This window comes from Platichthys flesus, chromosome 8, assembly GCF_949316205.1.
Source record: "Platichthys flesus chromosome 8, fPlaFle2.1, whole genome shotgun sequence".
Classification (NCBI taxonomy): domain Eukaryota; kingdom Metazoa; phylum Chordata; class Actinopteri; order Pleuronectiformes; family Pleuronectidae; genus Platichthys; species Platichthys flesus.
The window spans coordinates 23,804,156-23,831,633 of record NC_084952.1 but is presented as its reverse complement, the minus strand read 5'-3'; the positions used below and the strand labels follow the sequence as shown (position 1 = coordinate 23,831,633).

The window sequence follows — 27,478 nt, the reverse complement described above, 5'->3', positions numbered from 1 at the left end:
ATGTCTCCTGGTATAAAAACCATCCATCTGCTAAGGATTATCGTTGATGAAATGAGGCTGACTGAATAACATCCATCAAAATCTCAGTATCTGACAGTGGCAAAGATGATTGTGAAGCAGCATCCCATAAATTTTGGCTGATATCATGACAGATGAGACTGTAATTGGTAGTGGCTAGGGATCCCTTTTGACTCAGCTTAAAACCAGAGTAGAACATGTTAATCATGGAAATGTTCTTATCAGGCGAAGGGAGCCGAAAATTCTCTCAAATCCACCTGCAGACATAGCTAGCGGACCAGCTGACCAATATGGCTGCGTGACATGGCAGCCTGACTGTAGAGGAAACTGTAGAGCGTCTCAAAGAGAAGCAGAGGGAAAAGATGGACCTTTACTGTGTTGAGGGGCCAGTGGGTGCAGAGAGAGGACATTTGACTCAGTTAATGAAAACAACCTACTACCTACAAAGAGAAACCATCAATGCCATCCCACCCACTTCAATTACCGAGCTGAAGAATGACTGGCCATATCTTTTCTCACCAAAAGAGCTGTTCAGCCACTTCAAATTACTCACAGACATTGACATCCTGGATAAAATGAAGGAGGCTATGGAAGAAAAGGGGAAGCTGATTCTTCAGTTTTTCGAGCAGAAGCCAGCAGGGATTAATGCAGATGAGGTAAAGCACATCCTCTCGAAGTACAACACAGAAGAAAACTGTGATCAATGCCAAGTAGTGATCCTCCTGCTCATGGCACACTTCAAAGAGAAACCTGAGGGACTCCTTTCGCAAGCAGATGTAAGTCTGAAATTGTTATAGTTAGAAGCTTTTGAAATTATATTGTTACCCTCAACAGTTCAGCAGAGGACAATGACAATTTTTTTAATGTCATTATTTTTTTTTTTTTAGCTGTTAGCAACAGCAGCTGACATTGGGAGAACACTGCCGCTTCCTGGCTTTCTGAGACTAATTGTTTTAGGTAGTGTATACAGTTTTTTTCTGTTGTTGAGCATTGCACAGACCGAGACTATATGAAGGATATGTATTAGTAACAGTTAAACCCTAACCCTTTATTTATGTTTAGGTGATGTGCTCACAGCAGCCAATTGGATGCTGAGCATCGAGGGTCAGGTGGTTGTGCCCCCACATCCCAACTTTGTGGCTGTTATTGCAGCATTGTTCGCAAGCTACTACATCTTTAATCTGGTTTACCAGGAGGAGGCACCTTGTACACTGGAATTCATTCAGAGGTAACTGAGCTTGAAGTGGGATTTTTGTGGTTCATTATTATCGTCCAATACGTTTTTACTTGGACCAACTAGCAAAAGGATTTGGGTTTGAACTGGACTCATGTTGCATGGACATAACCCTGGGCATATAGTCCTTCAATCAGCAAACTGACACAACTAACAAACAACATTTTAAACCACAATAAACATAATACATATTAAATGAATATTTTATGGTGCCCTAAGACCACTCCTTACTTTGGAACAATTTTGTGGCTGTGCAGTGGTGTGATATGTAAAAAGGCTCCTGTGTGCATATCCAGGCTGTTTCATAAACAAAATAGTTCCAATACAATGAGTGATATAAGAGCACTGTGAAGCAGCAAAATATGCTACATATGGTTCAATTGTGAATATAAAACATGTTACGTCGTTGTGTTTTGTTTAATGCTATTGTTGTCATGCCAAACTGGTCAGGAAGTCTCCAATCAGATGACCTGCAGCCTGAGGTTATGTTGATGCAACTATATCACTGCTGGTCAGCTCATATTAGGTGAGCAAGTGAGTATCTTGACTTGCCCAACCTGATGGATTATTCTCCCTCTTATATAGGTACTGTTATCTCAGTGTTTTCATGAAGTTTCTTTTCGTGTGATTTTGTGATTTCAGATGTTTCATGGGAATCAATCGTACCAAAAGCACCAAGACGACAAAGCTGCTCAGCCACAGAAGCGGAAAGGTGTGGGTAAAGAGGAACAACTCCGTCAGTCCTCATGTCTCCTCTATTCTCAAGGGATTAATGGACTTTCAATGGCTTTGAGTGTCGAAAAGTTTAATGTTTTCTTCCTCACTATGTGAGTGGACATTGTTCTTGTTTTATTTTAATTTTATTACCAGAAAAATTTTATCTTTTATAGCTAGTTAGCTAAAAGTTACATTATACACAATGTGACCTTCTACTTTCCTAATATATTTCTACCAAGAATGTTGTCAGTTCAATAATGTTTGTTGATATTATGGTCAATGTGAATTCCAGTGAGTGGCTTGTTTCCTGAAATATTGTCATCTGTTCTGTTAATGTAAGTTTACTCTCTATCTCAGGTTCTGATTTGAAGAAAAGGAGGTTGAGGTTTTTGATGGATACTTTTACCTTGTTGCATCAGTTATAAGTCAAGTCAGGTTTATTTAAAGTGTTTTTTTTTTTTCAATCAAGGACACCATGTTCTTAAAACATTGTGAAACTGATTTTAGTGTTAATAAATGTTTTATTTTTGTTGCAGCTCTGTCTCCGTTTTTATTTACCACCTGTGCTATCACGGCCCGTATTCGGGCCGTGATAGCACACCAGGTGTGTTTTTTTATCAATCAGCGTCAAACATTTTTATTTAAAGAACTGTGTCGTACAGCTAGGTACTAATACAACATATCGATCGCCATAGCCGGTACAATCAACGTCTCAGTTCAGCGTCAGTCGGAACGGAAATTAGAAAAAAGTGGTCGCCACTTACCGGAGAATCATCATATTAATCCACAGATCGATCAAATTCCAACAAAAACGGTGTTGGTACATCGCCAAAGGTCCAGACGATCCAATCCACTAATATAATCATTCCATAACGCACTATTTCATCAAAGAATAGCCACAGTCTGCTGTTTACACAGGTGATGTCTGCTGTGCAGCCAGCATCTCCGTGTTGTACTCTCACTCTAACTATGTGTTCTTGTAAACAATGCTCTCCAAATGGTGTCTAGCAGCTCCTAATGGGTTAAGTGAGCTGTCAATCTAAACTTGACCGAATAGGAGCTGGCATGGGCTGTCCACAGCCTACAAGAGCCAACGATGCACCTCGTTGATGGATAGAGCCTGCCCCTCATCTGACGTGAAAAGACTGAGCCAATTGCTACTGATTGTTATGATGACTGGCGTATCGTTTAGCCAATGAAATTTCCATCGTAAAAATGTGATGGTCCACGCCGTGCTTCAGTGTTTCGTCCCCGTCGTGACTGCTACATGTTGCTAAAATATATGAAAGATGTTTATTTGTATAAATTATAAACCATATGACCGGTTTTGTCTCCTTTATATAAAAGTGTGATTTTAAGTGTAAAATTATCCTTTTTAGCCTGTTTGGTTACCATGGTTAAAGAGGGTCCGTTGGAGTCTCCAAATGGCCTTTGTGGAAAAAGGTTTAGACATGGCCTTAGGAAAAAATCTGTCAAATATTCATTTTCTGTAGTATTGTTATCAAATTTGAACTTGGGCTAGTCAAGGCTTCTTGCTAGGGTCCCATTGTGTTTCCAGCTCATAAGTCCCAGCTAGATTCATCAGCAGGCATTTGTTTACCAAAAATATTCAGGCGAAAATAAAAACCTTCTACTTCACTGTGTGCCAACTGCTATTTCTCAATGCCAGTAGTACTTAGAGTGATTATGACTGTTAAGGGGGAAAGTTACCTTTCAAAAGAGACCAAGACCATGCATATACTCTAAATGGTTCAAGAACAGCGTTCAATTTAATTTGGGTGTCCTAAAACAGGCGTTTTAGGCAAATTTTACCCGTTTCTTAAGAGGTAAAGACACTTTAAAGACACTTTAATGCAATGTTGATGAATTTTGGATTAACAGTATGCCTGGTCTGGTTCAAAATAGCTCCATATATGCATAATTTGCAAAGCTGACAAATTAAATAACTGTAAAATAATTGTACAACAACACATTGTATTGTGACATATAAACAGTTATTTATTGGCAATTTTACCTTGAATACAAGGTAATGTTGTAAATTAGAGTACAATTATTTGTAATTTACTGTAAATTCTACAGTCAATTATTTACAGTGTACCAACATTCATATTCTGATATCCATGTTGCCTTCATCTCTGTTACTTTAGGTTAATGCTGTTTGTGTCTTCTGGAAAAGGGTCTGACACAAAGAGAATGTTGGTATCATTATTTTCCAAAGTCTCAGTCCCTACCCGACTTAATTAAAATGCAACCCCATAGTTTTCAAATAAAAACAGGGCCCGCAGCATTTCCCCAAGTCCAAAAGTCTCAATTTTTGGAGGCTTAAAAAGCTGAGAAAGCATTTACAGTAAAAAAATAATCATTCTATGTAGTTGAAGCATCAAATATCAGTGTATTCTCATACAATTAATATGAGGAAATGAGGGGTGTAAACAAGGTCAGAGAGGAGGGAGGATATTCTTTTTAATTTTGTCAGGCTCAGCCTCTGCTGAGTTGAGGAAGGTGTGTGTGTGTGACTGTGATCACACGGCTTTGTTTAATAAAGAAGAAAATAAGCGCATCGAAGTGCTGTTAGGAAGCTTCCTGTAGTGTGGGTGTAGAGAATGGGTGTAGATCAGTGGATAGCATGAGGGACAAAGGTAGAAGGAAAACAATAGTTAACTGATTGCAGAACTACTGTATTGTCTACAATCATGACTCAAATCGGCTCAATATGTGGATTTCTTCCTAAAAGTGGTACATGATAAGATTATTGAGGCATGATCCTTCAGAAATGAGGTGTAAATTTCCCTGGATATGTGCAGACACTTGAGAGGGAGAAGGCAGATGTCAGGATTAGTCTCTTTTCTTCAGTATTTTACTTTCCTCTTGTTGTCTTCCATCTCTTTAAACCATGATTGACTGGTGTCAGTTGAACTGTGAGCAACATGTCGTTCTCTGTGTTGTGTCACAGCAGCACTGTCACCTCTTGTCACCGTCACGTCACACCGTCGTCTTGCAGTGATGCACCAAACTAGCTCAAAGGCTTCAGTTGCAGACATATTGCAGTTGCCTCCTGTTGCGTCAGTGACACAGTGGAAGAAAGTGATTTCATCGTTGTTTGTGGGCCCTAAAAAAAATAAATAGAGCGTCCTAAATATTTATGGTAAAATATATAGCTCACTCATACAGTTTAAGCAATAGCATGAAAACCCATGTTCATACTGACTGCTGTACAATACAAGCTGATAAGAGGCTGTTTCAAAGCCTTCATAGAGTCCATAACTGGCTGTTGTAGCCACAAGCAGTAAATCCAGGATGATGACACACTGAATTTCCCCTCAATACAATTATTATTCTTTTTTTTTTTATCAGTCAGTTACTCTTTAGGTAGCATGTATGAGTAATCCGGCATGAGTGAGTCAGCTCTGAGTTATATGCTCAACATTCCCAAAACCACACTCTTCCTCATGACAACAAAGTTCAGTTCATACAAGTAAACATGAATAGTTCACGTTCATAGTTCACCATTTAAATTCTGAACTAGTTCATAGTTCATAGTTCAGTTAATTTCATAGTTTTAAGGTGGAAAGTGAGAATGAAAGACTTGTTTTTTAAAGAAAAATGTATGACTACCCCTTGCCTTTACTGTCGGAATCGTTATCAGACAGTGTGTAAAAATCCCATGCTTTCTCTTGCCATTTTTATGAGACCGAGAGCTGTTTTCTTGTGTTGCAGGTATGGCATGGCCCTTTAAGGAAAGTTTGCAGTATGTAATGTACAGTGTTGCCACAGTTACTAAGTTACTTTGAAAAAGTAACTTAGTTACTTTGCAGATTACTTGATTTTAAAAGTAACTTAGTTGCATTACAGATCACTTGATTTTAAAAGTAACTAAGTTAGATTACAAGTTACTTTATTAGTTAAAACACTTGGAATACGTTACTTGTTTGGTCTCATTTGTGTGCGATGGATCTTGGGTAACGTAGTGCGAAGTCAAGTTAGTAGGTTAAGGTTAGGCTACATCGTGGACATTTTACGGGCACTGATCAACGACATGGTGCAAGCAATCGATTTAGACTCTCCTCAGGAGAAGTAAAACATTCCTCAGAAAATATTGTAACGGACTGGTAGTTGGGTTTATGTTCTCTTTGACTGCTATGTGTTGGATATGACTTATGTTCAACTAACTTCACCATGTTAAATAAGTATTAAGATTTCCTGAGGGTCAGTGAATAGTGAGGGATGGGGCACGTGAAAGTTCTAGACCAATGGCTGTGGGGTTGTTTGGGATGGCAGGCTCTCATTGGCTGATGAGTTGGCTGGTCAAGGGTGAATAGGGAAGGGAGTAAAGAATACAGTGGTGATTGTTAGTGTCGGAGTTACGAACAAGAAGTGTTGTGTTCGTTGGACTTTAATAAAGTTACACATAAAGAGAGAAGTTTCCTGTCGTCTGTTAGCGAGGACGCTACAATAAGAACATGTTCACCGTTCAAATTCATTATTTGTCATTAGGTTGTGTTCAGTTTATTGTTCTCATAAAAATGAATGCGTTCTTTTGAACTCATTCATGCACAACTCACCAGCCAATAAAAGGTAAATTGGGTGGGCAGGACAAGCAGGCCCCACCAGCTTATCAGACGTAAGTTAAGTCCCACCCTCTTAGGCCAACACAAATTACATTTTTGGTCATAACATAACACTTAAATTTAAAAAGAAATTTGAACTTGCACTGTGATCGGCATACATTTTTAGTCAAAGCGATGTTAATTTTAGTCTGATTTAGTATAAGGGTCAGCTGATATGACTTCAAGGAAGCTGATGGTTCAGTTGAATTTCAGCCTTATAGCTTGAGACATTGAGCTTGAAATATGCATTTTTAAAATGGAAGCCTGTAAGCTCAGACCAATTTGGTATATTGTTGTCTTTCCTACTATTTGTCTCTTACTCATCCTCATTCAAATCATCTCGCCTGTGATTCAAGGTTTTTTTGAATATCTGATATTATTTATGTATTGCATTACCCAAGATCAATGGTGCTGAGGAAAGGGAAGGACAAAGACAAGTTCTGTTCCAACATTGCTGGCATTGACATCCCAACTATCACAGAGAAGCCAATCAAGAGCTAAGGCAAGGTTTTTGACAGCTCTCTTGATGAACACAACATCTGTCCAGTTTACATTCACCGGCTGACGTCTGTGGATGAGTCTTGCCTACCTTGTATGTTTAAAACCTTGATGTATCAGCATGGAATTCTTTAGAGTATCCTGTGGTCCCTCCTTGTCTATGGAGTTCCAATCCCGGTAGTCAAGACCTCAGAGAGGAAGGTCAGCAGCCATTTTAGGAGATATTTGGGACTGCTGAAGCAGTACCACACTCTAAGGATACAGTAAATACCAGCTGCCCTTGAAATCCTTGCAGGAAGAATGCATGGTAACAGGAAGTAATGCAACAACACAATCTTCCCGATTTTCAACGAGTGATTCTAATTCCATGTGTTTACTTAATTTTTTTCTTTAATTTAATTCTTTGTTGGTCTATATTGTCTCAAATTTGAGAAATAGGGACTTAACACACAGTGAAGCAACATTTGGCGACATAACATATACAAAGATCACCAGTTAAACTTGATCACCAGAGACTGGTGAAGGCTGCAGATTTGACTCAACTCAGAAAAAATGCACCACTCAGTTCTTTGAGTGAAACAGCCAAATTGTTTAAACTCCCTCTCACTCTCTGTTAAGATGTGTGATAAGTTGAGTGTTGGCTCAGGATCACAATACATTAATATCAAACATCACATTCACCTTGATGTTTGATATTCTTCTCTAAGCATTCAAGCACTGGAAATAAAAGGTTTGTCTTTTGTTGTTAAAGCTAATTTCCTAAATGGAGATTAGTGTTTTTTCAGGTAGCAAGTGACATTGCTTAATATTAGTGTTGATACATTTCATCAGACAATAGACCATTGTCATACTCTGTAACATGTAAAAATGCCTGCTTCAAAAAAGGTCTATTAAAAGTGTGTGTGTATATATAAATAAGAGAAAGAGGGCAGCATTTCTTTAAATATTCTTTATTGTAACCTGTATGGGGCCTTTGTTGTTAAATATGGCTAATTTAACAGATTAAATTTGTTTAGGTAGGCTAAATAAATAATTAACATTGTGTACACATTGTAGTGCAAAGAGGTTATGGGTGTCATTACTGCCTCTTTATGACCTACTACAGTAAATGAGACAATCAGGGAGAAAATTGGCTTTTTCTACAAATGTTTCTCAATGTCTGTCATCGGGAAATATTTAGGCTGGAAAGTTGTATGTTAGGCAGAGGGAGAGGAAACAGAATGGAAAGAGAATAAACATTACTTCACCACTATGAATCCTGCAAACAGCTGTGATAGAGGTGTGGTTTGATATTCCGGCCAACTTTAAGCCCCTATACATGTGACTTTGAATCGTCTCAGGTGGGATGCTCCATTTGCCCACAATAAGGAGTTATAATATTGTTATAAAATTGTCATTACTTCCAAATGGGTTCATATTTTGTATTCTTTATTATTATATGAATTTGTAAACCATATTTGATTAAAAAAAAGTTCTGACAAGGAGTAATTATGAAATACTGACTGACAGGCCAAGCTATCAGTCACGAATGGGCACTGAACTAAAATGTTCTAAAATGTTTAGGTTGCTTCTCATAACTGAGAAGCAACCTAAACTGTGCACCAAAAGCTACCTTAATTGAATTTATTTATACAAGGGCTACTTCAAAAGAACTAGAAACAGGATAGGGAAACCACCTGGTTACTTTGCACTTGTGGTATTTGAGGATTTTTTTATTCTGATTATAATGTATAAGTAACCAGTTTTCTTAATATGATTTCAATCCAATCATCTAAAGATATTTTCCAACCTAAATCTCAACCGGTGACAGAGAGAAAAAAATACGAATGCAGACTGAATAAACACAAATCCTACTAGAATAATGACTAACAGAATTAAAACAAGAACAAAAAACCCATCCATATAATAAGACTCTGTATTTATAGTACGGGATTAACATGTTGGAGTGCATTTCTAATTAACACTGCAGGGTTTTGAATTTCGCTGGATTTAAAGAAGCATATATATATAAATGGTACATCCAATTTAAAAATACATTTTTCAATTGTAATCCTAACTGATGGTAATACAGACTATAGGACAGAAAAGTAAATTAGATACACTCTCATTTGCTACACATGACAAGACTTCTTATATCTGAAAGGGTTTATATTTGTAGGCACTCTGTGTCAGAAGCCTTTCATTGCTGAGGTATTGAGGAAAATGCTGTATGGCAGTCATTTTAGCTACCAGACAAAGTGTCACATGTAACAGCCAAATGACGACTCAGGATCCTGGGCCTGAATACACGTTATGCTCTCTCTACTTCTTTAAATGAAATGGAGAGAGACAGCAATGTAATGGAGACACTACAGAGGAGAACTCATCTGACAGCTGATACTGTACACTCATTGGATGTTAAAATGCCTTCTGAGTCTCACCCATTCACAAACAGGCATTAGCTTGACTATTGTGGAGACACCACTAGGTTAAAAATTTCTTGAAGCACCCGTAAGTTCTTGTAAGACGTACGATTTTATGTTTTAATATAAGTTTAATACGTCTATGGTAGGTTCACGCTATAATGTGATGGGGTTTTGAAGTTCCATACAAAAACTTTAGGTAGGTAGTAAGCCCAAGAGATGGATTTACTGTTTATAATCAACATCCAACTTTGAGGTGTAACACTGAGGTTTAACACCAAGCTCCTTCCAGTCAACTCGCACTTCAATGAATGTCAGTTGCACATTTCTCTTTGGCCTTTTTTTATGAGCTGGGAACGTTTTTATTCTAGTTAATTTTTTGAATTTATTAGTATTTCAATGTATTACATATTACATATTTATATTTCTTGTTGTACCTTTTACTTTGTAAAGCACTTTGGTCAACCAAGTTGTTTTAAATGTGCCATATAAATAAAGTTGACTGTGGCAGTAGACCTTGCCACGGGGCTCTCACCACAGCAACCAGAGACGAACCATTCTGACTTTAACATATTTATTGGATCAGCAGCTCAGTCTCTTATGGTCTCTTCCTGAATCAGCCAGGGTCCTGTGTGTCTCACGCTGCTCTCCCAGCCCTCTCTCTTCCACATTGACATTACAGTGATTCTGACTGTTGAGATTGCCCTTCAAAACAGACCAAGAGCATGCATGCACTCCAAGTGGTTCAAGGGCAGCCTCAAATTTATTTTAGAGACCATGAACAGGCATTTGTGACCATTTTTGAAGTTTGGCTTTTCAACATTGACAGAACCATTTATGACACACCATCCTTTGGCAGGCATTTGGAAGGTCAACGATTATAATGTAATCTCTTTAAATGTCACGCTCTCAGCTTTTGTGCTTTCTTTAAGAACTTTCTCCTTTCTGTCTGCCATGTCCCCCCTGTATGATTGCCCCCCCCCCCCTCAAATCAACACATGCTTTAAAGCTACTGTCCTGTTCATCAGGGAAAGTTGCTTTTCACCTCCATACCTGAATGTGTGCAAACTTAAAAGCTGACAAAGTAAAATAAAGAGAAACCCACACTAATATGATGAAGGAGGAACAGATTCAACTATTATGGGCTCCAAATGTCAACCAGATACCATAATCTACTGAGGTGAGCAAAATACCATATCCAGGGCGAGCATTAATCATTGAACATTTATTTTTTCTCCAAATGTCACTCTGATTTCAGTCCATCATGTTTTGGCTATGGTCTGTATCAATATCCATAGTGAAGACGTAAAACAAAGAAGCATAATACTAAAGTTGACAGACAGAAAATAAAGGTTGTGAAGTTTTAAAAAAGAAGAGCACATAGCAAAACTTTTACAGCCTCATTAGGTCTGTTAATGGTGCCTTGGAAATAGGTTCATGTCTTCGGGAAAGTTTCCCTAAAGTTAAGATTGTGATGTCTTGGGTGTCATTTATTAAGCAAGTCCAAGGCTCATCCTACTTCTGAAGGAGTGCTGTTATTGTTTAAACAAGACACTGGTTCCCAAACATTTATACAGATTGTTTACAATCCCCTGTTTCCTCGAAGTGGTGGCAGAAATGGACTGCTCCACCTTGACAGGAGTGTGGACATACAGGATCACTCCAGTTTATCCACTCATCTGAACACACACTATGAATGGTTATTTGTAAAAAAAAATATGGTTATATCCTTGCTGGTATTGCTAAACTATGAGACTAACAGTTAGCAATATTGAAAGCTTACAATAGAGGCAATGGGGCCACATAAAACATGCTACATTTCTGAGCCATGTGGTTGTGTTATTTGCAAAGCCAATTTTTTTTTATTATGTTAACCAAGAGAGGGCAAAATAAGCCAGCTAATGACATAAACAAAAAATCCATTTTATAATAGTATGTTTATGTGAAGTGCCCTGACCATCACTGAGTTATATTTTCTTATTTGTATGTTATCCTTTGCGTTCTCCTTTTTTAAATGTTAATTCCTTATTAATTATTTGTCTTTTGAGATACCATTGTATATATATATATACACATGTTCTACACATGCTGAACAGACGTTACTAATGTATTTTGTCCCTTTTCAAATGATATTTAAATTATTTAAAATAAAATAGATATGGTTAATATTTTCAGCTACACATATTCAATTTTACACATTGTTGTGTATAAATATGAGGCACCTGAAACTATTTACAATCACTGATTCACTGCACAACTGTACGAGCAGCCCAGTTTGACCAGTCTCAACCACGTCAAGGTGTTAGGATTCAAGAACCCAACACCTGGAAAAGTCATAGAATTGTTAAATGTTTATTTCCAGGCCTGGAAAAGTGCATGACAAAAAAATTAAATCCCAAAAGTTTTGTCTTGGAAATTTGTTATATTCATACTAAATGAAAATTCCGGTAGGGAAGCAGGCAGGATAATGCACTATGCCAGGGAAGTGTAGATTTAACTATGCTTGGCTACAAATGGAAAAGTACATGCCATGGGTAACAAAAGAGAAAGACCTCAATCCAACTATTGTCTCATTCATTTATGTCATTGAAGGTATACTGTATCCTTTGAAATTCTCATTGTTAGCTTAGATACTAAATTTTGTCACTTTTTCATGTATACACCGATATTTCCCAAAATGTTTGGTCATGGAAATTTGGTTTAAAGTTATTGAAAAGTCATGGAAATCCATTGGTCAAAATATGTATGAACCTTGGTAAGAACTGTCTCATGAGATAGTAATGCATGGGTATGTCAGTCTTTGGATTTTTTTTATTTTATAAATACATTAGAAATAGTGGCTTTATTTACCTCAGCAGGAAAAACTTGTCTTGCTTCAATTTAAACAGACATATTTGGTGCCAACCATTCATTTGTTTCTTCATTTGTAGTTTCTTCTTTAACTGCCTCAATCATTATTGATATTTTGGAACATGTGAAAGTTTGTAGTTTTTTTGATTGTTCTTAAACTACAGCCATTGAAATGTCAAAGATAAGAAATACCTTAAAGTATCAATGCTGTAAAAAGGCAAAACCCAGAGAAGCAATTCAGTGGCTACATCCTTTGAAGGCTGCATTTGAACCAAGCTGTCGCAATTTGAAGGTTTGTTCAAATGGGGCCAACAAATGCATCCTTCCAACCCACAAAAAAGAAGGCTACAATGAGTGGTTCCTTCTGGGTCCAACCTTCCCAACAGTCCTTGCCCTTCAGCAACAAACCATTTTTCAAAGAGGTAACGGCACTGGCAGGCAATGAGACATCCGTAGTTTGATTATCAGGTGTCACCTCAACTGAATAACCTACAGTACAAATGTAAAAAAAATGAAAAAAAAATGAAAAAAGGGGCCATTCAAGCTTTTCTTGTCATGTCCATCTTCAGCTCTGTAGCTAGGCAACAACAATAACAGTTCAGTTCAGCCTCATGATCTGCAGAACCCTCGACGATGGAAGTCTTTCTATGCAGGGTAGACCACGTCTTTTGATTGATGCTGTCCTTGAACTGAGACACAGCCTTAGGCTCCGGTGCCAGTTGAACAAACAGGAGCAGGAGCTGGCTCCAGAGGTCACCCCCAAACAGTAGCTAACACCAGCTGTGTTCCAATTCAGGGGCCTCCTCCTTTAAAAAATATGGTTTTAAATGGTTTTGTATTTATATAGTGCTTTTCTAGTCTAGACCACTCAAAGCGCTTTACATTACAGTTTTACATTGACATACACATTCATACTGTGCATCTATCCGCAGCACTTTGTTATTCAGGGTTCAGCATCATCCCCAATGACACTTCGCCATGCAGATGGGTCAGACTGGGGATCAAACTGCTGACCTTCAGGTTGGAGGACGAACAATTCTAACCCTCAGCCACAGCCGCCCATACAGCCTACAAAGGAGGTGGCCTTCCTCAAGTTGCTTTTCTATGTAGCCTCATGTCGTCTTTGATGAGCTGTACTAACACACTAACTGGACCCACCAATGGTCAAGTTGAAGCAGATGGTTACCCACTTACTCTTTCTCCTGCCCAGGCATACTTGCGACCCTCACAGCAAAAAGGTACTCAGTTTGAATCCTGGTTCTGTCGTTTCTTTCTGCGTTTTTTCCAAATGTCTGGATTGGTTTTCTTTGGGTTCACCAGCTTCTTCCCACAGTCAATAATAATAAGGCAAGCATGTTATCTGAATGTGACAGTGTGTCTCTCAGAATTCCGGCCCTTTGATCCAAAGGGGTGTACCCTGCCTCTTGCCCAATGTCAGCTGGGATTAGTCCCCACTCCCCGTTGACACTTAAGAGGATGAGTAGCGTTGACTATGAATGAATGGATTAATGGGGTAAGGCTACTTTGATGGTCTTAGTGTATTTATAAAAAGAGGAATACAATGCTTTCAATAATTAAATAGCAAATAGCAGATCATGTAAGGTTTTGCTTTTGTCATTTTATCAATACATTATTCTGGGTATTTTACATTACAATAGCTCAAAACCGTGACTTTAATGACACACAGTCCATTTTAAATGATTCAATGTAAGTCAAATCTCTCTGTGAACTGCAAACAATTAATTATAGATGGGAAATGTGAAAAACTGAAGGATGAAATTATTTTGTTTGGTTTGTTTGTCAGTTTTCATCTGCATCAAAGGCTTGCAAATGCATAAATAAAGTAAGGAGCTATTGTTCTCTGTGTGTGAAAGTATGTCCACTGGATTTCAGCATAGTCTTCGCTCTCTGAAGCAAACAGACACACGCACGCACGCACGCACGCACACACACACGTACATTAGGGCCTCTCCCAAGCCTCCCAACATCCCTGGGTTAGCAGCCTTTGTCATCTTAATCTGAGTAGAACACCTTTACCCGAATGTGCTGCTGTGTGTGCATGTGTATTGCATATGTACAGCATGTCCTAGCATGTGTGCACGACTGTTTGTGTGTAGTACTGATTTATAACTAAAGGGATGGAGGTTGAATTGAGGTTGTTTTTACTCTGAGTGACTCCTGCCATCTCTTTATTAACTTCAATATAATATGTGTATGAAGTAAGTTAAGTTATGATTGTGTGTGTGTGTGTGTGTGTGTGTGTGTGTGTGTTGCGTGTATGTTGCTTCTGACCTTATTGAATCTGCATACATGCTCCTTATACAAAAATACTACAACTTTTTATGGTATGTTATCCTTTGCTCAACTGAGCCGAATATGTGAACTGATTGTGTATCCTGGGGGGGATGCTTTTAAATATTTTCCCACATTAAGCTCCTCTCTTCTTCTGTCTCTCTAAACGTGAACACACACACACACACACACAATCTCGGTCAACCTAATTTACCCTTCCATTCTCTCCATCTCGACTCCCTCTCACTCAATACCAATTCAAATGTGCTTTATTAATACACAGGGCCGGCCCTAGCACATTTGTCGCTCTAGGCAAGCTTCACTCCTGGCGCCCCCCAACCCAAACCCCAAAAAAAATATATTTTTCAAAACGATTTCCACGAAAACTTAATATTAATTGATTTCTTTCTTCGTCAAAGTTGCTTGAAAACACACTATAACCATAAGCCTCAATGTGCTAGCATGTTCCGACAACACCAAGGAGGTACGTACCTCGATTTTTGCATCATGTTACCCTAATGTTAGATACATTTTTTTTATGACAAAATATTGGTTGGAGATATAAGTAATGATAAGCTCCCAAAATTATAATATATCTGTAGAATACAGAATGAATGCAGCAGCAATAACAACACGGAGCCTTCAGTTCCACATCCAGACTGCATCTTATTCAAATTAAACACAATTTCAAGTACAAGCATTTCTCTGAGTGAGACTGCATTTTAAAGTGCATAAAACATACATTCAATTATTATGGTGTGTCTTTACTCCAAACATCTTAATATACATTATCATTCATAAAGAAATATAAACATTTACAATAAAGACCTATTGAACATTAGCTTATAACTGGTCTTTATAAGGCACAATAACAATACATGAATAACAGAGTCTGTGTGTGTCGGAGCTGAACTACACACTGTAACGTAAACAATATACTATCGCGACCCGCCTGCAAGACGACGTGCAGGTAAAATAAACACCTATACACGCGAATGTAGCCCCGCCCACCTAGTGCGCGAGTGTCTCCCCTCACTGCCCAGCGGAGTTTCTAAGTTTTACCAGTCAACACGTCTCAATGACACCCGTGGTGATCAAGCGAGGCTTTAGGAGCTAACGTAGGAGACTCTCACCCACTACTAACCTGTAGAAGACAGGATGAATGCAGCAGCAGTAAAGACACGGAGCATTCACTTCCTCATCCAGACTGCACCTGGCATGTGGACGGAACCCCCAAAGAGACAGGACAGGGTGAAACTGCTCCCGTGCCAAACGTTCCTCCTGAGCGCTGCTATCATTTACTGATTTCTCTAATGAAACTACTTAAATTACTGTTAAAGTAATTAAATACAATATTTTGGGTCATACCACATATAGAAGGGGGCGCAAAAAACCCTGCCTAGCAAAAAAAGAATAATGTTTTTTTGGGGATTTTTTTTTTGCTCGGCGCAGTTTTTGGCGCCCCCCTCTGAGTGGCGCCCTAGGCAACGGCCTATGTCGCCTGTAGGAAAGACCGGCCCTGTTAATACACAAAGCTGAATCAGTCAGGCATCATAAATTGAGGTATTATGATAAAGATGAACATTGATGGGAATAATTAAAATAACTGCACCTTCAGTCGTAATGTACGAAGTAGTATTCTACAAAAAACCTCATCTCAAGGACTCCATTGGGTACATTTTAAAGTCTATGAATATCATGTGCTTATACTAAATAATTTCTTATATAAATATATTTTTTTTTAAATAATCCTCACTGACCAGATGATTGGAGGTGATTAAAACTACCTAAAATGACTGATACCATCTTTGAGAAAAAATGAATTTAACATGAAGCTAGCGTAAGTTCAGTCAGGTAGACTTAACCTGCAGACGATCAGCTGATCAGGGGCGTTCCTATACATAGGAACGCCCAATGGAGGTCTTAACCTGCCTAGTGATCAGCTGATTGGGGGGCGTGCATTATCATCCAATCAGGTCGGGCGCGGGCTCTGTCAGCCAGTCATTTAGCATCTATCAAACTTTAAAAGTCCCTTTCCTCTCTCCCTCAGCCTGCCATCATTCAGCGTCTCACGAAACCGTCAGCGGCTCTCAGTGACGCGCGTAGTTGATCATCTAGTTTATTCACATCATTCATTTCGACGTCGGATCCTGACACGGATTACTCCTGAAGAGGTTCGGATCCATCAGCCAAAAGATCGTTCAATTCTACTGTTCGCCGGCGCAGGAGCTTGCGCCGAGCGAACCCGACGTGTCCGCACGGGGAGGCGACTTCTTCCTCGCTAAGCTTCACACATCGCGTCATCTTGCCAGCTTCAGACCTTCTCTTCGGCTCCGTGACACAGCGGTTCAAGTAAACCATCCGAGATTCTACCGGATCGCAGGCTGGAGCACGATCCAGCGGGTCACCCCCCCCCCCCCCCAGCGGACCCCGCCGGTGGCGGTCGGGAAAAGTTTCAACAAGCGACCTCTTCTAAAGCCCCTACCGAAGCTAAGTATATTATCATCCTTTAAACACTCATGCTACTACTTTAGCCCTAGATAATATTCTGAAGACCGCTTTCCAGTCCACGGTCCTCACTAAGCAGTACATTTACACTCGTCTTAAAAACACTTGAACGCCGCAGCGAAGCTTATACTGCGAATAAGTTGCACTCAGCGAGTGTGTCCCGTTTTCAAACGGAGATTTCAGCTGTTCCTCGTTGCTTCTGCATTAATGAGAACACAGTTTGCTTCGTCGGTAGAGTCAACAACTCTACGTATCGGTGTATTCAGCGATCTAATCCGAGACCGGAAGCAATGCAACTTTCAGAATCATAATCCGCGCCGTGCACAAAGCATGCTATGCACACCTGAACTGGCCCGAATTACATATCTTCTAATTGAGTACAGGTGCGCATGCACCCGATGGCTGTCTCGCACATTCCGAGTCCATTGGAAGTCAGCCGTGCACGTCCTCAGAAACTAACGCTAGGTGAACGCCAGACACAATATGCACTTAAATATATACTATAAATAAATGTAAAATAAATGATTAAATTAATACTGGTAGCGAATTTCATCAAATTCATGCATCAGTGAACATAGAAAAATACTGCCGTCACGTGTACTCGATGGATGGGCACATTGACAATCTACAGGCCGCGCTGGCTTTTCTGCGTAAATCTTAAAAATTAACAAAACAGTAACCTCCTCCAGCGTGTTGCACGCTATTTAGGTCATGCAATTCCAGGAGTCCTACACAGTCGAATTATTAGATGTGCCCTCCAGTGGTATCCTCCGGAAACACGTGTAATACGTTGGCAAGGATGCACACAACAATTCAAGCATCAAATTGTTCCCCTCATGTCCCCAGCGCACCGACAGGCCCAGTTGCATAATTAGTTCCCAAATTGAAATCAATGAACTTTGGAGTTTGTACATTCCAACAGCTAGTTCCTAACAGCCACAAGACTCTCATCCCAGTCAGTTCGTCGGGCGCTCGATCCCATGACGGATTTTACATATGCAGGAGACAAGCGTTGATCTCCAACACCTCTGTGGTCTCGTATCTCCAACACGAGGAATAATGAGACCTAGGCGGTCGACAAAGCAAATAAACAAATAAACTCGCAGGTCAAGGCGCTTAGCCTCCTTAAGCAGACATAAGGTCAGTTCATATATATATATATATATATATATATATATCCTTGGCGGCGCTGGGAATTACGCACCCGATTTCAGGTGCAGACCACCAATAAGTTGCCAAATTCTCAGCAATTTCGTTATGGTTGCTAGGGTTTCCCGTTTAATGGGTAAATACATGAATCCATGTCACTCTGCTCATTTTCTCACTGACTGTGAGAGTCACGTGTTGTATTGAGTGCAATTATCGTGCAAATTTAATGACGTTCAAAGGCTGACTCCGCTTAAACTCTTGAACGAGTTCAAATAACATAAGTTACTTCACGTTCCGATTAGGTCCTGGTAACTAGGGATGAGTGGTTATTAGTTCAAGTGAGAGCGAGTGGAGGAGGACATATAAACTCCTTCTCGGCACAAACCAGTGCAGTTTTCTGCTCCGAGCCGAGCAGCTATGACCAGAGAAACCAAACATACACAACACATTTGCGTACCTCGTATTTCACTCTATGGTCTGCTACTATGTCAAGTCCCTGCGACCTTTTACGATTTCAAAAATAAATAAATGTATATAGATAAATAATAATAATTCTAAAATTAAAAACATTATCGTTTACATAAAATAAATAATAATGGACGCATTCTCTTATGCATTATATACAAACGGTCTCCAGTGGCGAGATAGTAGGCACGGCTTGACTGGACCAAGGTGCAAGTGCAACAGCTGACTTAATTTTAAATTGTCAGATGCATGTACCTGAGAGGTCCTGCAGTTCATCTGCTGGGTGATTCCTCTCAAGTTCCCCAGGGTCAGGCGCATCCCTCTCCAACTAAATGCTTGAATCACCCCGCGCCCCACGGTCCGAATTGAAATAGTAAATAAAATCGTATAGCATATTCGTGACATCACAAAATCCTCCCTTGCAGCTAAAGATGTGTTATCGTTCTCATTTCCGTTGTCATTTTATTTTATTTGGTTCTCGGACCTTAATTTCCTTTCGGTCAATAGACCTTTCATTTAAGTTCGGTCCCTGCGACCTTTTACTAAGTTCCACATCTAGGCCCTGCTCTCACCGTGGCTTAACTTGGTCCGGCGACATAGGAACGCCCAATGGAGGTCTTAACCTGCCTATTGATCAGCTGATTGGGGGGCGTGCATTATCATCCAATCAGGTCGGGCGCGGGCTCTGTCAGCCAGTCATTTAGCAGCTGTCAAACTTTAAAAGTCCCTTTCCTCTCTCCCTCAGCCTGCCATCATTCAGCGTCTCACGAAACCCCTCCTCCACCCCACTCTCCTCCCGGCTCGAGGACATTCACCTCATCCAGACCCCGACCTCAACGGATCGCGGATTACGCCAATGGATCAAGGATCAGAGCAGCGCCCAATCATGGTGGCAGCTGATCGCGGACAAAGAATTTTCAAAACTGCCTATCAAGATACGATTACTAGTGGCATTCATTGCACTTCTGTCCATCCTGGAAGAGGGATCCCTTGCATGCGTCTCTTCCTGAGGTTTCTACTTTTTTCCTGTCAAGGTTTTTGTAGTTTTTCCTTACCCTTGTGAGGGTTTAGGGCAGAGGATGCCACACTAGCGAGTTCAATAGGACTACGAGCATTAGATTTGCCTTCCAAACTTACATTAGACGATAAACCACCACCAGTGTCTAGACCCCGGGGGGTATTCCTGTTCGATGCTCTGCTACACCCCCTTCTAAATCCTGATGACATCTCGCAGGGGTCTAAAATGCCAAAGACTGTTTAACATTCTCATTTCTGTGCGTGTAAAAAAGAGAATGAATAAAATCTGTTAATTGGAAATCAAGTCTCTCCTGATTGAAATGCATTTTCTGAAACAGTGCTTTCTTTTATTGACTACTAATTGGCAGTGAACAATTTGTGTCTGTAACTGGATGTTCTCTTTTGTGAGGGCTGTGATAAGCCAGTTTCTGGCTAATGTCAGCAAAAGTGACAAGTAGTCTGTAAAGTCACTCGTTCTCTAATTTGGCCTTAATCTTACCTTTAAGATTTTACCAGGGAACTCTGCAGGGTGGATTTGCCATGTTCATCTCTTTCCACCTGTGTTTGATAAATGATCAGTATATCCCATGACCAATATCAACAATGACTGTGCCCAGTGCATTGATTCCCTCGACCATCTCTCTTAGACACAGCATTTATTATTTGCAATGTGCGTGTGTATTTGCATATAGAGTGGGGGAGTGAGATCCAATCACAAGTGGTCACTCAAGATGCCCATGCATTCTAAAGTCAGGTGTGAAATGACATGCCTCGAGCCATCCATTTGTGATTGGATCCCCCCGGATGCATGTTGTTGCAAGGTGGGAAGAGGGCCTAAAAGGAACAAAAAAGTAGCAAGGGTTTTGAGGTGAGAGTTTAAACTGTAGGCTGCAGGCTTCATCAAATCAACTCGCACTCTCCACATCAACAGCCCCATGGTGTTTGCAAATGTCAGTGTCTCTCGCTGTCTGGTCCTTAGTCAAGTCACTTTCAGTGTGTATCATGTATGTGTGTGTGTGTAGAGAGAGAGAGAGAGAGTGTGTTTGCCATTTTCTCCCTTTTGATCTCTGTGCACTTCAGTTATTTTATTAAAAGTGTCAAGACACTTAAGCAGGACAGAAACAAAACAAGTCAAACAAGTGGTAGCCTACAGCAAAATGAAAGGACAAGGACTGTAAAGAGGAGGTGGGTTATGATTTCTTAGCAAGATGCATTGAGGTTTTGCAGAATGATCACATCTGATGACCTATGAGAGTGTTCAGTGTGGATGAATGTTAGCATCTATATTGGCCACTTGGACAGGACCCTTTGGCATCACTTGGTACCCTTCAATATAATTTTTAACTAGCAGCGTTTTGCGATATACTTCCAACTGTAATGCACCTAGCGTGTTGAAAATGTATGCTAAAGGGTACCAAATGAGTTATAAAGTAATGTTAAGGGGTAATGGGTTTGTAATGAAAATATGTAGCCACATCCTACATGCTGAAGGGCTTAGACACATGTTTTTTGAGCATTCAATACTCGCCTCAGCTCCTGCTAGAGAATCTCAATTGGACTAATATCTAGACCTTGTGCCTGGTCATTTCAAAACTTTTAAATTGAGTTTGTTTCCTGCTTGACCATTTTGAGTTGGTGTCTTGCTGCATGAACCATTGGGCTTCGGGTTCAGCTAACAGAAAGACGGCTCACCATTCTCATGAAGAAATGATTCATACAGAAGTAGAAGGCAGGTGGTTTCATCCCGAGCAACTAACTCATCTTTTAGCTCCTCCCTAAGACCGAGGAGAAAAAACCCTTGTAGCGCTCTCTCACGGTTTTGACTGCGAGAATGCGGAAGTCAATAGAATGTGTAGCCCCCGAGTTATGTCCTTGAGGCAAAGAGAGGAGCCAGCAAATGGCTTCCTTACTTTGCAGGGGATGGTCAATGGTCAAAGAAATTTGGCTGTGAAGGATTGAAAAGAGTAGCAAATGGGTTAATTACTGTGGGAAACAGCAACAGCCCAAGCCATGGCTCTCTCCGACAGGAGACTCATAACAAAGGCTATCCACTACTTGTCTGAAGAATAAGTTAATGGCTGCTGGTTGAACACGAGACCACACTGGTGAAGTAAATGTCCAAATGACCCAAACACTCCTGAATACTTGGCGAGCGTGGGGATGAAGTGTTCCCGGGGGGTTGTGTAGGATGAGAGATAGAGGGAGCTGGTAGTTGGGGTGCCTGAGCTGGAGCCAGGGCGTGGACAGGAGCCGTCAGCATGGTTAGGGGAGTGGAAAGCTGGTCCATGTGGCCCCCGATCTGTGCCACGTTGGAGGACAGGTTGCGAAGAACTTCAATAACCTCTTGTTGAGCCATCTCATGCTACCCCACATGAGCTCCTTGGTTGGACAAAGCCTGTCTGATTTTATCAGCATCTGTGTGGTCCATTTTGGCCAGATAATTGTGTTAATTTTTTAGTTGGAACCCGAAGCAGACACTGGAAACCAGATCGGATCTTAAGCAGCGTTTATTGTTTAAAAAGGCCGAGAAGGCAGGCCAGGCTACTGGCTGGCTGGAATATCCATAAGGAGACCCAAACACGAAAAACCAGGAACAGGAAGGACACGGCAAGGGGAAACAAAATGCAGATGAGTAGCAAGGCACACAGGAGGTCTGCAGGTCGGCAGGTGTGCCTTGTCAGCTGCAGCGGGGAAGCCAGCCACACCCCCTGCCACACATACGACCTGCAGGGGAAGAACAGTAAGGAGAGGGGGAGAGAGAGAACACCAAAAAAACAAACACAGAATCATCACAGAAGGTTCAGAGGTGATATTTAAACAAACTCATTTAATGACTTGAGACAACCATTTGCGAACACAATGCCTTAATACAATAACAGATTACATTTTCTTCTACTAGAATTGCGGCAAAAGGTCCAAGGGTAAATTTAGCCTGTTGGCAGGTTTTACACTGTAAAAAGCCCAACTTCTAAATCATTGGTCCAACTTATTTTTAAAAGTTGAGTGAGCAAATATTTTTTTAAAATGTTGAGCACACCCAAAGTTTCAAGTTTACAAATAAGTAGTGCAGTCAACTGAACATTTTAAGTTGAAGGAACTTCAAATATTGCTTAGCCAGCTCCGGGATGCAACTAAATTCAGATTAAATGATATGAATGCATTTATATATGGAATATATCTACTTAGATATGTATATATAAACACACACACACAAACAAACATATATATATATATATATATATACATATGCATGTCTATACACATATACATATATATTTGTCTTTTATTATTATTATACACACACATATATAAAAAAAAAATATATATATATATATATATATATATAGCATGTTCAGATTTCTTTATTTAGGTGTTCAGCCCCGTAATGCCGGGTTCACACCGACGCGAAAGCGACGCCAAGGCTTAAAAAACACCTGGCTCCCATCCACTCCCATGTTATACCATGGTGCGGGTCACGCTGGAGACCAAAGCTGCCTCGAGCCGTGCAGCGATCGTTTCGGCGTCGAATGTATCACATTAGGAAACACGGATCAACGGGTGATATTATTAGCGCTGCCGGGCGGTTCAGATTGGCTTCCGCGTCCGGTGTGAACCCGGCGTTAAGGCGACGTAGTGACGTAGTCAGTGTCACTGGGCACTCGTGTTTTGAGACGCCAGCGCTCTCAGGTAGGCTGGGCTTGTCCGGACATGTTAGAGTGTAGTTGATCGGATGCACGTCCTGCTATCGGAAGTTTCGCCGCCTGATATCCTCCAACCGCAAGTTTCGCCGCCTGATATCCTCCAACCGCAAGTTTTGTCCCCTGATGTCCTCCGACCGCATGTCCCACGGCTGCGTGTCCTCCTCACTTTCTTCCAACACTAACTAGGTAAGTCTCTTGCCGCTATTTTACTGGTTATTCTGCGATCCGTTGTCTTACGAATGCAAATATTCACAACGTTTACAAAACTACATGTGTAAGCTATCCATATAAGCTACCCGTGAAAGCCACGTGTTGGCTAACTTTCAGCTATATATGCAAGCCACGTGCCGGCTAACTTTAAGCCACCTGTAGACCAAACCACCGTGCTACGTTTATAAACTACCAACGTGTTACGTTGAGTTATCAATAAAATAATGGTAAATTTTGATTATCTTCTCCTTGTGTATGATGGGGTATGTGTCGTCCGTTGGTGTCTTTTCTTGTTTGAATCTTAGCATAACGGTGAATTTAACAATTGAGCTTTCATACAGAGCTCGTTCAGGTGTTATTTATTTCAAAAAAACTACTTATTATTTCATACATTTCCCACAAAAATGGGGAAATGTAACTCGAATAGCCCTACATAGTTCTGTGTTTAATTTATTTCAAAGTACACCTACACTTTCCTCTGTATTTTTCTTCTCTTCATAAGAGTTTGGTGTTTTCCTTTTGTTACAGGTAAAAATAGCTAAAAGTCAACAGTTCTTGTTTTATAATTTCATAAATGCAACAAAACAGTTTAGTATAGTATAACTTTAAATAAAACTTTATTAGCTTTCTTATCAAATATGTTTCTTAGCTCCAGACAAATTTTATTTGGGCGAAGAGGGTGCAAAATGGCGCTTTTGGTGTTAAGGTTGCCTACCCCTGCCGTAGCCAAATTGAGTTTGTTCATTTGGGTGGTGTTAAACTCACAAACTAAATGTGTTTTCTTTGTTTCACAGGATTTGGATGAAGTGTAAGGAGTGCAAATTCTCGCACCCTAATCGGGATACTCTCCTCCATCATTACAGACTTTGCCACTACCGGGGACGCTTCTGGCCACTGCCGTGCCTGTACACAGACTGCTGCTGTACTTTCAAAACAAGCGGTGGGTTAAAATGCCACCTTTCAAGAGTACACACACAGTACAGAAAACTGAAGTAGAAGTCACCTTTTTTTGTCAAGTGTGTGACTTTAAGGACATCTGTGCCCCAAAGAAATACATAGCCCATCTAAGGACTCATTTGAGGCAGCATGTGACTGTATATTGTCCTTTTCAGAAGTACTGTGCTTTCAACCTTCAGTAGTCATATAAGCAGGAGGCATAAATCATACAACCTTAATGATTTTGGAGCATCTGTAACATCCTCAACACCTCAACCATCCTCAACACCTCAACCAACTAATCCATCAGAACCAGATGAAGAATTTCCACCTGAGATCAATGTTCTACAGCATCCTTCTGAGGTAGAAAGCAGCTCATACGTAGAACCTGCAGACAGTTCTACAGTTGAACACAAACTTGCATCCTTATTTATTTACATGCAAACTGTTTTACATATTTTAATAAGTGCAACTCAGCTAATTATAAGTGGTTTTACTGATATTGTGTCACTCTCCAAATTTACAGCCACGCAATCAATCAGAGACGTTCTTAAAACCTTTCCAAGTTGTACTGAGTCTATTATAGAAGAACTAACAGAGCGCATTTCAGACTCAATATACAACACTAACCCTTATCTTCTAGCAGCATCAGAAAAGGGCGTTCTCTCAACAGAATATCGAAGGATAAAATATTTTAAAGAACATTTTAAAGTTATAGATCCTGTTGAGTATCTTTACGATAGAAAACATCAGAACACTTTTGTGTATGTTTCATTGTTTGAAGTCCTTGAAGTTTTGCTCAACAGACCAGATGTCTTGGAAAAAGTGTTTTTTGACGAAGACTGCCTACCCGGACAATATAGATCTTTTCGGAATGGGCAGTATTACAAACTGAACAAACTTTTAGGTGGCCAGAGAAACTGCCTTTCTCTTGGTCTTTACATAGATGACTTGGAAGTCTGTAATCCACTAGGTACTTCAAGGAAAATACACAAGATAACAGCAGTATACTGGGTGCTCCAAAACTTACCTGCTAAATTCCGTTCAACTCTTCCATCAATACAACTTGCGCTGCTTGGGAAAAGTGTTGACGTGAAAGAAATTGGGTTTGAAAAGTTTTTCACTCCACTTCTCAAGGATATAGGCCGTATAGAGCAAGAAGGTGTATTCGTCAAATCCCTTAATTCACATGTAAGGGGAACAGTTTTCTGTGTATGTGCTGACAACCTTGGAGCTCATGGTTTAGCGGGTTTCCAAGAAAGCTTTATAGTGGACAATCTTTGCAGACTTTTCGGATGCCATCTTGGCTTTCCTTGAAAGGAAGATTACTGACCAAAGGGAGTTGTTCAGAGAGACCTTTCCGGACCTGAGATTAAGACCAAAACACCACTTTGTGGAGCACTATCCCCACTTGATTCGATGCTTTGGTCCATTAATAGACTTATGGACCATGAGATTTGAGGCCAAGCACAGTTCTTTCAAAAAGATTGTGCATGATGTCACAACTTCAAAAATATTCTGCTCACACTTGCAAACAAGCACCAGCTAACAATGGCCCATTACCTAGATGGTCCAAGCCTCTTTTCACCTCCCTTGTCAGTGCAGAATATTAAAACAGTTAGCTCATTTAGCTTGGACATCCCACAAAGGAGTGCAGTGAACAGGTACGATTTCTTTTTTTTAATGATGTGTAATGTCCTAAATGCTCTACCAAATCCACCATTCTGCTCAGCTTCCGGATGTAGCAAACCCTTTTAGTTTATAACTACAATGTGGGCACCTTCTGTAATTGTCGAGTCTGTATCAACACTAATACTGTTATTTCTCCTCTCTTAGATATATTGACAACCTTGACAACCTTGATGAACAGGTAATGCAAGTAGGAGATAAATTAAGGGTTTCTGAGACAGTGCATTTTCACATTGAAAACATTTTTTTAAATAGCTGGGCCAATATAAATATAAAAATGGCCAGTTCATCTCTGATTAGGGAGCAAACTCATTTGATAGGAATATGCAATAAAATGCAATTTTACAACTTATTTATATTCCCTTTAATGTAATATAAGTAATTAAGGCTGATATCCTTAACAAAAAAAGTAAAAACACATTATCAAGAGGTAATCTATGAGGGTTGACCTAAAAAAAAACTTAAATCAGTAAATTTTGCTGCAAGTCTTCGTGTTTCGATTGTGGCCGATTTTATATGCACTGTCAGGGTGGGATATTGTCCATCCTTTTTGGATTGTTCACACTTATGGAATCCCACACCTTTTAAACTGCAGACCAGCTGACTTTTAAAAGCACCTTTTAGAGAAAAAAAAATCAGATTTCGCACAAATTATCCCTTCACAAAGATTAACTGATGACATCTGGGTAGTCAAAATACATCTGGTGGCCTTACAAAATGTATTTTTGAATGCATCTTAAATATGTCGTTAGGAAATTTCTTCATATTTTGAACAGTGGTCACATGCACTCAAAGTTTAACTGATAAAGGTGCATGTCACTGCACTCATGGGCAGGGGCGTATCATTTATTTATAAATGTGGTGATGAAATCCTTAAAAATTTAAATAATGTCTGTTTGTTTTCTCTAGGATACAGACTCGGAGGAAACGTCCGTTGCAGTGGTTCAACTTGGCATAGTCACCACTGTTGAAGATGATGTTGGGAGTGCTCACTCAATGCCCAGAACAATCAACATTGCCCTTGTCATTGAGGAAAAGGTTGTTGTGGATGACATCTCTGACATCAGTACAGCAATTGTCCTTCTTTTTGGATGCATCTACAACCTCAACCTGGACTACCCCAAAGGGTTGAAATACACTTTTGAGGCCCTTCAAAAGATTTTTATGAAACTTGGCACAGAGTGA

At 40.0% G+C, this 27,478-nt stretch overlaps 1 pseudogene; it reads left to right on the top strand.

Annotated features, from left to right (window-relative positions):
- Positions 1 to 27,478, top strand: LOC133958577 (uncharacterized; annotated as a pseudogene).